Consider the following 15,297-nt stretch of genomic DNA (forward strand, 5'->3'; position numbering starts at 1 on the left):
CTCCAAGAGGGTGGAACAGATTATAAAATATTAATAGAAGATATGAATTGAAAACCAATATTAAGGTAAAATTACTTGGATCTTTAACCCTTTCCCATGGTAATTATTCTGTAAATCAATTTTGGAATGGCAATGAGTACTATGATTAGACGTGTCTTTTGATCAAATACTGGGATTCATGAGTTTGATTAATGAAGAAAGATTATTAATTTTGTTGTTTCCAAAAATACATAAGTAGAAACTAGGTCATTTATTGTACTCAAATACAAGAATCCCTATGATTGAATGACACAGATCAGAAATAAGCCTAGGAGACATACTAATAACTGTCTCTGCACATGAATAAATGAACTATTAGTAATTAGAATTCATTAACCACATAGGCTAATGGATGGAATAACACAATTTTACTGCTGTTTTAAAGTTTTTGGTCCTCATTTATTCAAATGGCTCTACTAAGGACAACACTGATGGAGTACTTTGACCTTTTGTACATCACTTCTTTCCAAGGTGAAATTTCACTTGTTCTCTTTCTCATTAAGGTTCTGCTTGAAAATGATTCATGCGTGGCCGGTGCTGCAGCTCACTAGGCTAATCCTCCGCCTGTGGCTCTGGCACCCCAGGTTCTAGTCCCGGTTGGAGCACCGGATTTTGTCTCAGTTGCTCCTCTTCCAGTCCAGCTCTCTGCTGTGGCCCGGGAAGGCAGTGGAGGATGGCCCAAGTACTTGGGCCCTGCACCCACATGGGAGACCAGGAGGAAGCACCTGGCTCCTGGCTTTGGATTGGCACAGTGCGTTGGCCACTGCAGGCCAGCAGGTAAGGCCACTTGGGGGATGAACCAACGGAAAAAGGAAGACCTTTCTCTCTGTCTCTGTCTCTGTCTCTGTCTCTGTCTCTCTCTCTCACTGTCTAACTCTGCCTGTCAAAAAAAAAATTTAAAAATGACTCACGCTTATAATTGAAGGTGAAGAAACCTGGGCATTCATTTAGATGATTATTAAGAAAATTTTTTTCAGTCTGAAAAAAATGATACACAACCTTATTATCCCCTCACCATTGGCTGAGAGTGAGATGTGATTCCCAGAAGTAGGATTCGTTTTCCTGGTGATGATAGAATTACTATCAGGATTAGCCTTCCACTAACTGAGCTGACTTCACCTCATTGGCAAGACAATTTAAATGTCCTCATGACATTCATTTGCAGGTGCTGTAGTTATCTAAAGCATAAAGGATGAACTGACTTTGAAATTGATTTACTCACGTGTCCATATTTATATTAACAGATGGAATAAAATTTTCTAAGAGTACTGATTTAAATGTAACTGACTCTTGCTTATGTTTGAATCTTTTTCCTTTAAAGGAAATGGGCAAGATTATATAAATATCTATTTCATTAATATCCTTTGTGTTGTTTTTGCATCTGTAGATTTTCTAGCTAATACATAGGAATCAAAATGATAACTATGGTAATTAGAAAGTCCACATTCCATGATTTCCATTAAATTTAATACTATGTTCCTACCTTGTGTTGCATGGGTTTTTTGGGTACTGATAGCTTCTAAGCAGTAAATTGAAATATGTTTGTTTCATGGGTAACATGGAAACAACATTTTCACTATGTTGTGTACTCTATATTATATATGGTCTGAAATATTTAGGGAAGCAATATTTGTCATGATAAATAAAATGATAAGCTGTCATTGGATCATTTACAGAAATTTTCTTTAGCTAAAATTATAACTGTTGTTATCATATCATATCAAAATTATAACTGTTGTTATCATAACTATGATAACTGTTGTTATCATAATAGTGGATCAAGTTTGCCTAACACAGAAAGTTGGAAAAAATGGAGCTTTTTAATGTGAAAGAGATAATAACAAAGGGAATAAATGATGTTTGTGGCCTAAGCATACTGTAAACAGTTAAACCAGTTTTGGTAATCGCATACATTACTTTCTTTCATTAGATGTAAGTAAAATTTGAAACAATTTAGGATTAAAGTTCTTTCCTTTTCCCCTCTACCCAAACCTGTTGTCAAGTGAGAGCAATTCTAGGATTAGACTTTAACACACAAGCACACATTAGCAAATAGGCATAAACTCAAGTAGCTTATATTTTGAAAACACTCAGTTGTGTGACTTCATCCTGTGCAAGAACCTTGAATGGAAGGTTTATTAGAGAGTATTGTGACATTATCCTAGAGTAACACTGCTGTTTGTATTATTTTTCTGGGCAAGTGACATAATCTTATTGATTAAAAGTTGGGCTAGGCTGGCGCCACAGCTCACTAGGCTAATGCTCCGCCTGTGCCGCCAGTACTCTGGGTTCTGTCCCAGTTGCTCCTCTTCCAGTCCAGCTCTCTGCTGTGGCCTCGGAAGGCAGTAGAAGATGGCCCAAGTGCTTGGTCCCTGCACCTGCATGGGAGACCAGGAGGAAGCACCTGGCTCCTGGCTTAGGATACGCACAGTATGCTGCCCTTAGAGGCCATCTGGGGAGTGAACCAACAGAAGGAAGACCTTTCTCTCTGTCTCTCTCTCACTAACTCTGCTTGTCAAATAAATAACAAAAATGAAAAAAAAAAGAAAAGAAAGATCATTCACTTTGCTGATTAAAAAAAAAAAAAGATGAACTGTTAATTACATTTTGGAGTTGTCACATTTTTGGAATTGCGCTGATTAATATAAGGCAACTGGAGCTTGGAGACCCATCGATGAAGGAGGCGCTAGACCAGCGATGCAATTGGTGACTTCTCTGCATCTGACACTGAGAGGAGCTGCTGGTCTGCACCTACCTAGGCTCACAGCCGCTGACTGGCAGAGTCAGAAGGGCGCAGGTGGGGACTCCTTGCATTCTGGCATCCTATTCATTTGCTGTGTGACCTCAGGCACCTTGGCTGACCTCTCTGAGCCTTGGTTTCCTTCTACATGAAATGAGGACAATCTAGCTCACAGATTGTGAGGAGGAAACCAAGGGAGACATGCATGATACCGTGTTTGTAGCAGTTCCACAAAGAACTGTTACAAAGAAGCACCCCTCTTCCTGCTTCCCACAGAGCCTGCCTGGGTAGAATTTCTCTGCTCTCAGGATCACGCAAACAGGAAGAGCAACACAGAAACAGAAATATGGCTCACCAGAGGACTGAGTGCTGGTCGCTCTTGTGCAGATTGTCAGTTATGCCAAAAGCCTTGAAGAAGTCACATTGCTGCTGGCACTGAGGCTCACTAGGCTAATGCTCTGCCTAAGGCCCCGGCACCCCAGGTTCTAGTCCTGGTTGGGGGTTGGGGTGCCAGTTCTGTCCCGGTTGCTCCTCTTCCAGAGGACTGTTTTTTTGTAAGAAAACCACGTTTCAATTTGAATCTCGACATTAAAATGTTTACAAAAACCACCAGTTAGATAAACTAAATGTGTAAGTCAATTAAATAGAAAAAAAGATATTCGCAGCTGTTTTCTCCGTGTTGTTTGTGCTGTCTCTGGCAGGTGCTCCAAAAGTCACACAGCTGAGGTCAGAAATAAATCACAAATAATGAGACCGGCACGGTGGCCACGGTCAGCCCCACTGCTGCTCCCCGGAATGCGCTTGGCGACATCAGGGATGACTGACACCCATGCCCTCAGCAGGTGGGCGAGTGCTGCCCTGGGCGCAGGCACAGCGAGATCAGGAGCAGAGGCCGCACACTCGCCACGCCCACTCTGTGCAGGGACGCTCGGCCGCCGGTGCTGCTGCCGCTGACCCTGTACACACACCCTGCACACACAGCCGACTCGGGCCTTGTTTCCGGCTGCAACCGGCTGCTGCCCTGATGACATTTCCGGGGGTCGGGGCAGTAGGCCCGCGCTTCCGTGGCCCCTTCCATAGACCCAGTGATGGGAAAGCAGGCCGCAGGTGCCCTGGCCTGCACCTGCTGTGAGTGGTTCTGGGCTTAGTCGGGCCAGGCAGACTGTGGCCGAGGGCCCGGGCTGTTAACTCACCGACAACACAACAGAGGGCCGTCATCAGATTTATTGGATGAACAAGGCAGGTGGGAATTTTCTCGGACCGCGCATCCGCTGACTCGGGCAGACAGGAAGCCGTGCAGAGACAAGGGAGCGAGCATTCGTGAGAGCCGTCATTAGACGCGTTCTTCCCTGGAGCTCCGGGGACAGGCAGGGTCAGACTCTGCTGAGTGAGGAGCCGCCGCTGGCCGGCAGCCTCGCGGTCAGGTGGTTAACGCCCCTCCCCGAGCCCACCCTGCCCAGTGACTGCTGCACAGACCACTTCCGTGTGCTCAGCTAAGGACTCAAGTCTGGGTGTCGCTTCGTATGGGAATCCGCAGGTGTGGCTCAGGCCCCTCTCCCCTGAAGCAGCTCTGTGACACCCTGGTGACAGTCACGCCACAGTGCCAGAGACATGCAGAGGCGCACGCCTGCCAAGCTGCCAGTGCAGACTGCCGGCGCCGCCGCCCGAGCAGGGAGAAGGAGCACATCACAAGGAAGAAGAGGATCCACACGCGGAAGCCGGCGTTGTTCTTGATGGCCTCTCTTATGTCTTCGTTGCCCTCCTTGATGTTTCCAGTCGCTCCAACCACCAACTGGTGATGTTGTCAACCTCCACTTCCTGTTGCAACAACTTTTCCGTGAATATCTCTTGGAGTCTGGAAATTTCAACCACTTTCCCTTCGATTTGCCTCACTTCGTCAAACAAGCTGTTCATCTCCCCAATGGGCTGCTGATTTTCTTGTTCAAACATTTGCATTTCTTCTGGGGATAACTCCTCTTCTCCTTTGCCATCTCCCCAGGCACTCCAGTCAGGCTGCGCTTCAGACACAGTCTTTTCTGGGAACTCTTCAGAGGCAGGTTTCTCTTCAGAGTCTTTTGAAGGATTCTGTGACGCTTTCTCAGAAGCGATGGATTCTCTTGTTTTTGCATTTGGTTCTGGTTCCAGCTTAGATAATCTCTTCTTATCCACCACTCGTTTAACTCGGATGACTCTCTGTTCTGAGTGAAGTTCACACACTCTTTTTAAGTAATCCTCGATGAAATCCAGAGTGGCAGTGCTGTGCTCCTTCACCTGCTGGGAGGGGACCTCCCTGTGCGCATCTGTCCTGAGCTGCTGAATTGCTTCCGAGCAGGTCCTCATGAAGATCTGTGCGTCCTGGTCTATCTGGTCTCCTCTGTGTCTGTCATCCTGCCAGTCAGACAGAACGTGGCTATAAGCATTAATATAATCTTTCCTATGCTCCAGAAGAAAATCTCTCAGTTTGCTGTGGCCTGGGCAGGCAGTGGAGGATGGCCTTGCACCTGCATGGGAGACCAGGAGGAAGTGCCTGGCTCCTGGCTTTGGATTGGCACAGCTCTGGCTTTAGCAGCCATCTGGGGGATGAACCAACGGAAGGAAAACCTTTCTCTCTCTCTCTCTGTCACTGTCTAACCTGTGAATCTGAAGGGTCAGCTACTGATTTTTATATAAATACTATTCATGGACACTAAGGATGCTTGAACAGCATTTACCTCAAACAAAATACTTTGAATAATACTTAAGCAGGAAAAACAATTCTCTGCTGTGCTAAAGAAGAAATCTTTATACCGATGATCAGAGAGAAAAGTGAGCCCCTAGCTCAACTATTTGAGTATTAGGTTACTGTGTGTGTATGTGTGTGTGCGTGCTGAGATTTGAAGAAGCTTCATGTATCTACATATACACATGCACACACACACACAAATCTGTAAAGCTCCTTCAAATCTGAGCTATTTATGGTATACATAAAATTAATTTGCATCTCTAAATAAGTACAGTTAATATTAACATTTCAAAAATATAAATAATTCAATTTTTAATTCTTGCATATTTCAGATAAAATTATCTTACATTGTAAAGATGACATATCACAAATTTAAAATTGCTCATCAACTATTCCTGTTTAGTATTTTTCCTCAAAATCATTATGACAGCTCATTTTGCACAACAGGATCTATTCAGAACCAGTTGTAGGTGGTTGTTATGCACCCAGACTTTTTAATTTTCAGCAGTCCTTTTGTTAATAATATTCTGATTTATTGATGAGTAGACATATATCCCTATTCCCTATTTTGGTGATGATTCAATCATTTCAATTCCCTCTAATTCTTTTAAATGGAGAACTCAAAAGTAAAGAACTATTAGACTCAAATTAAACTTTCCCAGCAAAAATTGCATTATACATGGTATTTAATGGTTAAGTTTGCATAAAATGTTGCATAGAACTTAGTCACCTGTCTCCTGATATGAGTGATGTTGAGACTGGCCAGCAGGTTAAAATTGTGAAAATTTGCTTCCTTTTAATGTATTATTTTTCTTCTAGTTGCAAAAACATACCTTATCATTACACAGATACTCAATTACTCTTCAGATAATTGCCATTATCTGTTGATCACTGGTATTTCTTTTTTATTTTTTTATTTTTTATTTATTTATTTTTTGACAGGCAGAGTGGACAGTGAGAGAGAGAGACAGAGATAGAGAGAAAGGTCTCCCTTTTTTCCGTTGGTTCATCCCCCAGTGGCCGCTGCAGCCAGTTATTGCAGCAGGCGCACAGCGCTAATCCGAAGGCAGGAGCCAGGTGCTTCTCCTGGTCTCCCATATGGGTGCAGGACCCAAGGACCTGGGCCATCCTCCACTGCACTCCCCGGCCACAGCAGAGAGCTGGACAGGAAGAGGAGCAACTGGGACAGAATCCTGTGCCTCAACCGGGACTAGAACCTGGTGTGCCGGTGCCGCAGGCAGAGGGTTAGCCTATTGAGCCATGCTGCTGGCCGATCACTGGTATTTCTAATAACTAATGATTACATTAACAGTTGACAGTGTTTCTTTGAAAATTTTTAATTTCGGGCCAGCACTGTGGCATAGAAGTAAAGCTGTCACCTGCAGTGTCGGCATCCCATATGGGTGCTGGTTCAAATCCTGGCTGCTCCACTTCAGATCCAGTTCTCTGCTGTGGCTTGGGAAAGCAGTAGAAGTAGGCCCCAGTGCTTTGGCCTCTGCACCCGTATGGGAGACCCAGAAGAAGCTCCTGACTCCTGGCTTTGGAGGCGTGCAGCTCCTGCCATTGTGGCCATCCAGGGAGAGAACCAGCAGATGGACAACGTATGTCTCTCTTTCTATGCCTCTGCTTCTCTGTAACTCTGCCTTTCAAATAAATGTCTTTAAAAAAAAAAGAAAATCTGCAATTTAATCTAAAGTTATTAATTTTTTAAAAGATTTTCTTACTTTAAAGACAGAGAGAAAAAATAGAGGAGAGGAGAGGGGAGGGGAGGAGAGTGGAGGGGGAGGAGGGGAGGGGCAGAGAGGAGGGGAGAGGCTGGTCATTCATCTGCTGATTAATACCCCAAATGGCCATAACACCCAGGGCTGGGCAAGGCTGAAGCTAGGATCCATCCAAGCCTCCCATATAAGTGTCAGGGTCCCAAGCACTGGTGCTGTCATGCTAGCCTTGCAGATGTGTTAACAAGGAGCTCAACAGGAAGCAGAGTGGCTGAGACACAACTACTCTCACACTTGGGCCGTGTGTGTCTCAAGTTGCAGAATGTCTGCTCCTAGAGTTATTAGTTATTAGTTATTCCTATTAGTTATTAGTTTTTATTTCTAAATTAGAGCTTTCTGTGACAGCACAGTTAATCATTTATACAGAAGATAGCTTTCTCATTGTAAAGGAATAATATTCATTTCTTTACTTTGACTTTCTCAAAAATCTTCATTTAATAATCATATTTTGAAAACATCATTCTTATGCTTTTAATCTTTAATGGGAAATTTAGTTTGCTCTAAAATTATGTGGCTAATTCAGTGATCAAGCATGCCACTAGTGCTATCTAGAAATAAAAATATGAATTGCATATTTGATTGTTTTCACATGGTTATTTCAACTGTCATCAATATCTAAAAACATTCTCGTTGTAGCCTGTACCATGTCTAACATTATCTTATGAACTGATGAAATAACCATCTGAAATCACTGTTATTACCTAGATTTTTTTTCTGCAAACTTTAATGGCTGATTTGTTGTGTATTCCTTAGTCACACCCTAAACCTGATATTCTCTTATTTCTCACTCTCACAGCAATACAATGTTTATCTTTCCACAGTGGCCACAGGATGCTATTTTAGGAAGATTCAGCTCTCTGATTTGCCTAAATGACTACATAATCCTTAAAATGCAGTAAGGTCATAGGATTCCAGATTCCTGTAAATTCTGTGACTTTTCAGATGTAAATGATTATCAAGCCAGATGAGTATTTCTATTTTCTAAACTTCTGTATATGAATTGAATTTTTACATTTTTTGAAATAGCTATTCTGGATTTCTTGGATTTTTATTTTATATCGATGTTGGACAGTATGAAAAATAAATGAGGAATCTCAAAAATTCATTCATAGCCTAAACATTTGATAATATTTTTCTTTCATCGTAGGCAGTTTCTTATATGAGCACACAATAGAATATTTGTTATACAGCACTGTTATAGACAAGTTCTTAATTATTATGTCCAGAACTTTCTTCCAAGCCAATGCAATCCATTTTTCAAGTTTTGATGTTGATGTTACATCAGTAGATCTTATTTCACTGGATTCTTATTGTGATTTATTTCCCTCAAGGTAGTTAGTTGTTCTTAGAGGTTTTTTTTTTTTTTTTAGATTTATTTATTTATTTAAAGGCAGAGTTGCAGCAGAGAGGCAGAAGTGAGAGGGAGAGGGAGTGGGAGAGAGAGAGAGAGAGAGAGAGAGAGAGAGAGGTCTTCCATCTGCTGGTTTATTCCCCAAATGGCCACCATGGCCAGAGCTGGGCTGATCCAAAGCCAGGAACTAGGAGCTTCTTCTGGGTCTCCCACGTGATTGCAGGGGCCCAAGGACTTGGGCCATCTTCTATTGCTTTCCCAGGACATAGCACAGAGCTGGATTGGAAAGGAACAGCTGTGACTCAAACCGGTGCCAATATAGGATCCGGGCACTGCAAGTGGTGGCTTTACCTGCCATGTCACAATGTCAGCCCCGATTCCTAGAATTTAAACTACTTCCGTAAAAAGTACCTGGGAGATTCCAAGAAACTGACAACCTAAGCAATATGCAAATTGCCTTGGGTTCTGTCTCTCTCTCTTTCTCCCCTATGCTTCCCTCCCCTCTTTGTTCCTCTTATATTATTAGAAATCTAGGCCGGCGCCGCGGCTCACTAGGCTAATCCTCCGCCTAGCGGCGCCGGCACACCGGGTTCTAGTCCCGGTTGGGGCGCTGGATTCTGTCCCGGTTACCCCTCTTCCAGGCCAGCTCTCTGCTGTGGCCAGGGAGTGCAGTGGAGGATGGCCCAGGTGCTTGGGCCCTGCACCCCATGGGAGACCAGGAAAAGCACCTGGCTCCTGGCTCCTGCCATCGGATCAGCGCGATGCGCCGGCCGCAGCGCGCCGGCCGCGGCGGCCATTGGAGGGTGAACCAAGGGCAACGGAAGACCTTTCTCTCTGTCTCTCTCTCTCACTGTCCACTCTGCCTGTCAAAAAAAAAAAAAAAAAAGAAATCTGACAATTTCCTCTGCTTAATTCTTTCCCATTTCCAGTGTTCCAACATCCTTCTGACTATTGCAGGATAATAAAATAGCATATCTCCCCTACTTGGCAGTGGCTTCTTACATCCCATTAAGCCATTGTTTCTTACTTTCAAAAAAATTTTTTGCAATTGCAGCCATTCCTTCTTCAATGAATATTTGATGCACAAATGCTCTATTTATGCCCTGGATTCTACTTCTGTACCTCTGCACACACAATAACATTTTGTGTTCTAAAGCTGAAACATACCAGAACATTATAAAAGACATCTTGACTAGTAATCAAACTTGATATGTATAATTCTGACAATGCATATGATTCAATTGAGGTAATTACAGTATGAATAGTTCAGATGAAAGTCTTATAAGGCAGGAAAGGACAGCTCTGTCATAACTGTCAGTAGTCTTATAGTGATAATAAAGCACAAAAAATCATCAGACTCATTCCACTATGAGAAACAGTAAGATGTGCTTCCTCGCAGGAAGCTAAGTTCCAGGAAGATCCCCTAGACATGATCGAGAACATTGTGTGCTAGGTACTTTTCCTCCTATTTCTAAGTATAGCCCTGCAACAATTCTTAATTCTGAAAAGCTCATGTTTTTCTGTGCTATCTCTTTAGTGGATTTTGACAGCAAATTTTGTAGTTTTTTTTTTTTATATTTAGTGAGATTTCTGAATAAAAATGTTGTTTGACAATCACCTTCTACTCAATTTCTTGGCATGATGGTTTTAAGAATGCCTCAAGAGAAAAAAAAAAAAACCTGCTGTTCTCATTTATCTGCAATTCTTTTCTCCAAAGAATGTTAATATCCAAAGTTATGACTGTTTTAGGGGCTGGCACTGTGGCACAGTGGGTTAACGCCCTGCCCTGAAGCACTGGCATCCCATATGGGCACCAGTTCTAGTCCCAGCTGCTCCTCTTCCGGCCCAACTCTCTGCCATGGCCTGGGAAAGCAGTAGAAGATGGCCCAAGTCCTTGGGCCCCTGCACCCACATGGGAGATCAGGAAGAAGCTCCTGATTCCTGGCTTTGGATCGGCGTAGCTCTGGCTGTTGCAGCCACTTGGGGAGTGAACCATTGAATGGAAGACCTCTCTTTCTCTGACTCTCCTCTCTCTGTGTAACTCTGACTTTCAAATAAATAAACAAATAAATCTTAAAAAAAAAACAAAGCTATGACTGTTTTAGAATCTTTTCAATACTCCTAAAAGTCATGTTTTGTATTTATGCAAACTATACGATTAGTCTTACAAAAATATTTGTATGATTTAAATTTCTGTCTTTTTAAAAGAAATGGATATTTGGGGTAGTGTTTTATCTAGTCATCCTTCTGAGCTTTTTTAAAGAGTAAATAATGTATGAATACTTAACAATTCTGTTTTTAAAGATTTATTTATTTATTTGAAAGAGTTACACAGAAAGAGAAGAAGAGGCAGAGAGAGAGGTCTTCAATCCACCGGTTTATTCCCTAGATAACTGCAATGGCCAGAGCTAAGCCATTCTGAAGCCAGGAGCCAGGAGCTTCTTCCAGATCTCCCTGGGGATGCAGGGTCTCAAGCACTTGAGCCATCTTCTGCTGCTTTCTCAGGCCACAGCAGAGAGCTGGATTGGAAGTGGAGCAGCCGGGACTTGAACTGGTGCCCATGTGGGATGCTGGCACTACAGGCAGAAGCTTCACCCTCTACTCCACAGTGCCAGCCCCACTAATGTGCAGTTCTTTCCAGTTCTAAAACTATTTTTGCATCATTAAACTATGAGTTTTTTAAAATAGTTGACATTGTTAAATACCGATGTGCTTTTGCTACAATGGAACCTGGGCAGGCTTTGGTGGAGCAGCTATGCAGCCAGTTGTGATGCCCACATTCTATATCAGTGTCTGTGTTTGAAACCCAGTTCTGCTGCTGATTCCAGCTCCCTGCTAATGTGCACCCAGGAAGGCAGCAAATACTGCCTCGAGCAGTTGGAGCCCTGCCATCCCTTTGAGAGATGTGAATTGATTTCCCAGATGCTAATTGCAGGCATTTGGAAACTGAACTAGTAGATGGGAGATCTCCCTCCCCGCTCCCCCTTTCAAATAAAATAAAATAAAATTATTAAAGATTTTTCAGCTAGAATCAATTTGCTCTTGACTCTAAACCATACAATTAAATAATTTATTGCTTTTAGGTTTTTTAAAAAATGTTTATTTTAATAGGAAAGAAAATGAGCTCCCCCATTCACTGGTTCACTCCTCAAATACCAACAACTGCCAGAAATGCACCAGGTTAATGAATTAGGAACTCAACCTTTTCCTTTTTTAAGATGTTACTTATATGAGAGGTGGAATTACAGACAGAGAGAGGGAGAGAAAAATAGGTCTCCCACTCACTCTTTCACTGCACAAATGGCCAAAACGGCTGGAGCTGAGTGATCTTAAGCCAGGAGAGCTTCTTCCAGGCTCCCATGCAGGTGGAGGGGCCCAAGCACTGGGGGTCATTATCTGTTTTCCCAGGCCATAGCAGAGAGCTGGATCAGAGGAGGAGCAGCTGGGACCAGAACCAATGCCCATATGGGATCCTGACGCTGCAGATGGAGGCTTAGCCCTCCATGCCACAGTGTTGGCCCCTAGGAACTCAATGGTAAATGAAACTCTTTAATTAGAAGGAAAATAATACCACATAGAAATCTGGGCATCCAAAAAAATGTACAAAAACCACTAAAAATACTGAATGTAGATGGACATTTTTAGGGAATTAAATCTATTTTAAAGATAAGTTGTTTAAGCAAAAATAGAAATATTTTATAGAAGATAAAAATATATAGAATTTTCAAAACTAACCACTATTATGAAAGCCAGGAAAAGAGAAACAAAAATATAATATTGCAGTACATGAAGTTTAATATAGCATCATGTTAAAACATTGTAAATTATCTCTCTCTCTCTTTTTTTTTTTTTTTTGGCAGGACCCCAGCCCCATGGGGGCTTTATTTTGACACCACTTTGTTTCAATACAAACAGTCCAGAAAGAGTCCCGTCGCTCTGGGCGAGCGTCGAGGGAGTGGTCTGTGTTTCTTGGAGCTCAACCTACAACCCGGAGGTGGCCGAGGGGCCCAGACTGCCAGCATGGCAGGGGAGGATGGCACCAAAGATGACACAGTGCATGGCCCGGCTGCCAGAGAGAGGCCCGCACACAGCCCCTCGAGCTCTCAGGGGCAGGCCAGGCCAGGTCCCTCTGAGCCTGCTTCTCTCCCTCATGTCTTCTGCTTTCTTGGCCAGTGTGAGGCTCACAGCAACCAGAGTCAGGACACAGGCCAGATGGGACCCACAGCGGCCACGGGCCAGGGGAAGGGCCAAACATCTCAGAAAATGGAGGGCCGATGGCCCACAGTAGATGGTGTGCCAGGCTTCAGAGAGGCCCAGAAAGTTCTCCAAGCAATTACAGTCACAGGGGGGGAGGAGGAAGGGGACATGGGATCACTCAGGCCTGGTCCCAAATGAAGCCTTTAGGTACCAGGTGAAGGTTCTAGCCCTTAGTAAGGCCCAGACCAAGGTCCTTCCTCTCCTCTACCCTCTCCTGATACCCAGAAGAGGCACTGGCAGCAGCAGCAGAGGCAGCAGCAAGCCCAGAACCCCTCCCTGGGGGGCTTTCGGCAGCTCCCCTCTTGCTGGGTCTCTCCCTGGTGCCAGAGGGCAGAGGCCCGAGCCCTCAGACCACCTAGAAGGATCCTGGAGCCAGCAGAAGGTGTACACTTTTCCCTTTCCTTGCATGGGGAAGGGCTGGGCCTCCCACCCTGAGAGAAATCCCTCCAGTGTGCAGGACAAGTGAGCAGCAGCTCTGGGGGCAGGAGTGGAAGGACACTGCACAGAGGAGAGGCTGACGGCACACAGGGGAGGGGCTCAATCCACAGGAGTCCCCCCCCAGGGTCCTCTAGGGCCACCCCCCTGCACAGCACACACTTAGGTAACCAAGCCACCCAGCTTCCACAGGAGGCACCCATGCCCTGAGAACCATGGGTTTCTTGCTGCTGTCCCCAGCGATGCCTGAGCCATGGGGCTATCAGTAGGAACTGTAGCGGTCCTACAAAGAATTCATCACACCATTGGCCAGCACAGCCAACTTGTCTGCCACAGACGTGACACCCTGCTTAAACTGGGCGATGTCCGCTGAGGGTAGCACATTGCCCAGAGACACGCTTCCTGCTCCATGGGCTCCATGAACGTCCCCAAAGAGGTCTGAAGAGCTGATGGCACTGCTGCCCGTGAGCTGCTCCAGCGGAGACCTGGCTTCATACTCAACGTCCACCTCCCGCCCAAAGAACATGTCAGATGAGATGGCTTTTGCACCTGCAAACTTCTGGCCTGCTTCGCTGGACTCGAGGCCCGAGCTCCGGCTCTCCACATCCCTCCGGCTTGTGGCTCTTTCTGAAATGGGCTGGATGCTCGAGATGGTCACTTCTGCCTCCTTCTCTACCCTGTCCATGCCCCAGGTGGTATCCGTATCCCAGCGGGAACCAAAACTTTCCAACAAGGAAAAGGGGGTGTCCTTGTACTTCGGGGGTTCAGAGGTGAACATCCAAACGTCCTCAAACAGGTCCAGTTGCGAGCGGGAGGACTTGGCGGTCACTGGGATCTCCTGCTCCATCACCTGCATCCCGGACAGCACCGAGCGGGACACGGAGCTCCGGCTCACCAAGCCCATGCCCAGCCGCTCCGCCTGCTCTCGCTTCTTCCCCTCCAGATTCTGGAGCTGCTTCTCCTCCTCCTTCCGATCAAGCTGGAGCTCCTGGTAGGCCAGACGCATGGAGGCGACCATGGACTCCTCGGCCTGCTTCTTAGCATGCGCCGCCTGCTGCTCACGGAGCTTCTCTGCCACCTGGGCCTGCCGCTCCATCTCGCTGAAGCTCCGGCCGCTCACCTTCTGGGCGCCCAGGCCTTTCTTAGCTGCTGCCGGCTTCTTCTTGCCAATGATGGAGCTTTTCAGTTCCAGAGGTGCCTTGGGCGAGGTGCCAAGCAGGTCGGTGTTGGGGCCGTGCTCCGGCTGGGCCAGGCCACTGCTCTCTGCGGACGGGGCTGGCTGCTGGATCCCTGCAGGCTCAGCGGCTGGCACATCCCAGGCAGGGGCTGAGTGTGCTCCGTGAAGAAATCCGAGTCCTTCTTCTCTGTGGAGTGGCTAGGAGCACTGCTCATGCTGTCCATCCAGAGGTCAGTGCCACGCAGGGCCAGGGCGGCGCTCCCCAGCTGCCGGATCTTCTCCCGGTACATCTGGGCTGCTCGGCTGTTGCACTTGCTGTTGGCATCACTGGCTGTGCAGCCGTGCTGGTGGAAAAAGGCCGTCTGCATACACTCAGCTGGAACCAGCTCCAGTTGGAATCCAGCTCTGTGGACCTGATGAAGCTGAGATGGACGCCCAGGGAGCGCTGGACCCCGCAGCAGTCAATGTACAAGAAAACACCATACGTGATGCTGGCGCAGCTCGGATTCCTGGCGCCGCAGTGGAAACAGGCCTTGTTGGTGGGAATTGCTCAAAGCCTCTTATAGAGTCTGGATTTCCGTCTTGCTCAGTTCTGCCGCCATTTTCTCTCCTGTAAATTATTTTACATATTATATTTCCTAAAGCAACTACTAACACAAAGCAAAAGATTGTCTAATAAGCCAATAAATAAAATAAATTAGAATCCTAGAGCATGCTTAGCTAATTTAAACAAGATGAAAAAGAGGTAAAGTGAAATGTATAAGAACAGATAAATAGAAAAAAGAACAAATTAAAAAA

At 45.4% G+C, this 15,297-nt stretch overlaps 2 pseudogenes; both read right to left on the reverse strand.

Annotated features, from left to right (window-relative positions):
- Positions 1 to 4,280: 4,280 nt before the first annotated feature.
- Positions 4,281 to 5,199, reverse strand: LOC138850338 (syntaxin-18 pseudogene; annotated as a pseudogene).
- A 6,646-nt stretch (positions 5,200 to 11,845) lies between these two features.
- On the reverse strand, positions 11,846 to 15,101 carry LOC100340111 (ADP-ribosylation factor GTPase-activating protein 2 pseudogene; annotated as a pseudogene).
- Between the last annotated feature and the right edge of the window lie 196 nt (positions 15,102 to 15,297).

The sequence above is a fragment of the Oryctolagus cuniculus genome, chromosome 7 (assembly GCF_964237555.1).
Source record: "Oryctolagus cuniculus chromosome 7, mOryCun1.1, whole genome shotgun sequence".
Classification (NCBI taxonomy): Eukaryota; Metazoa; Chordata; class Mammalia; order Lagomorpha; family Leporidae; genus Oryctolagus; species Oryctolagus cuniculus.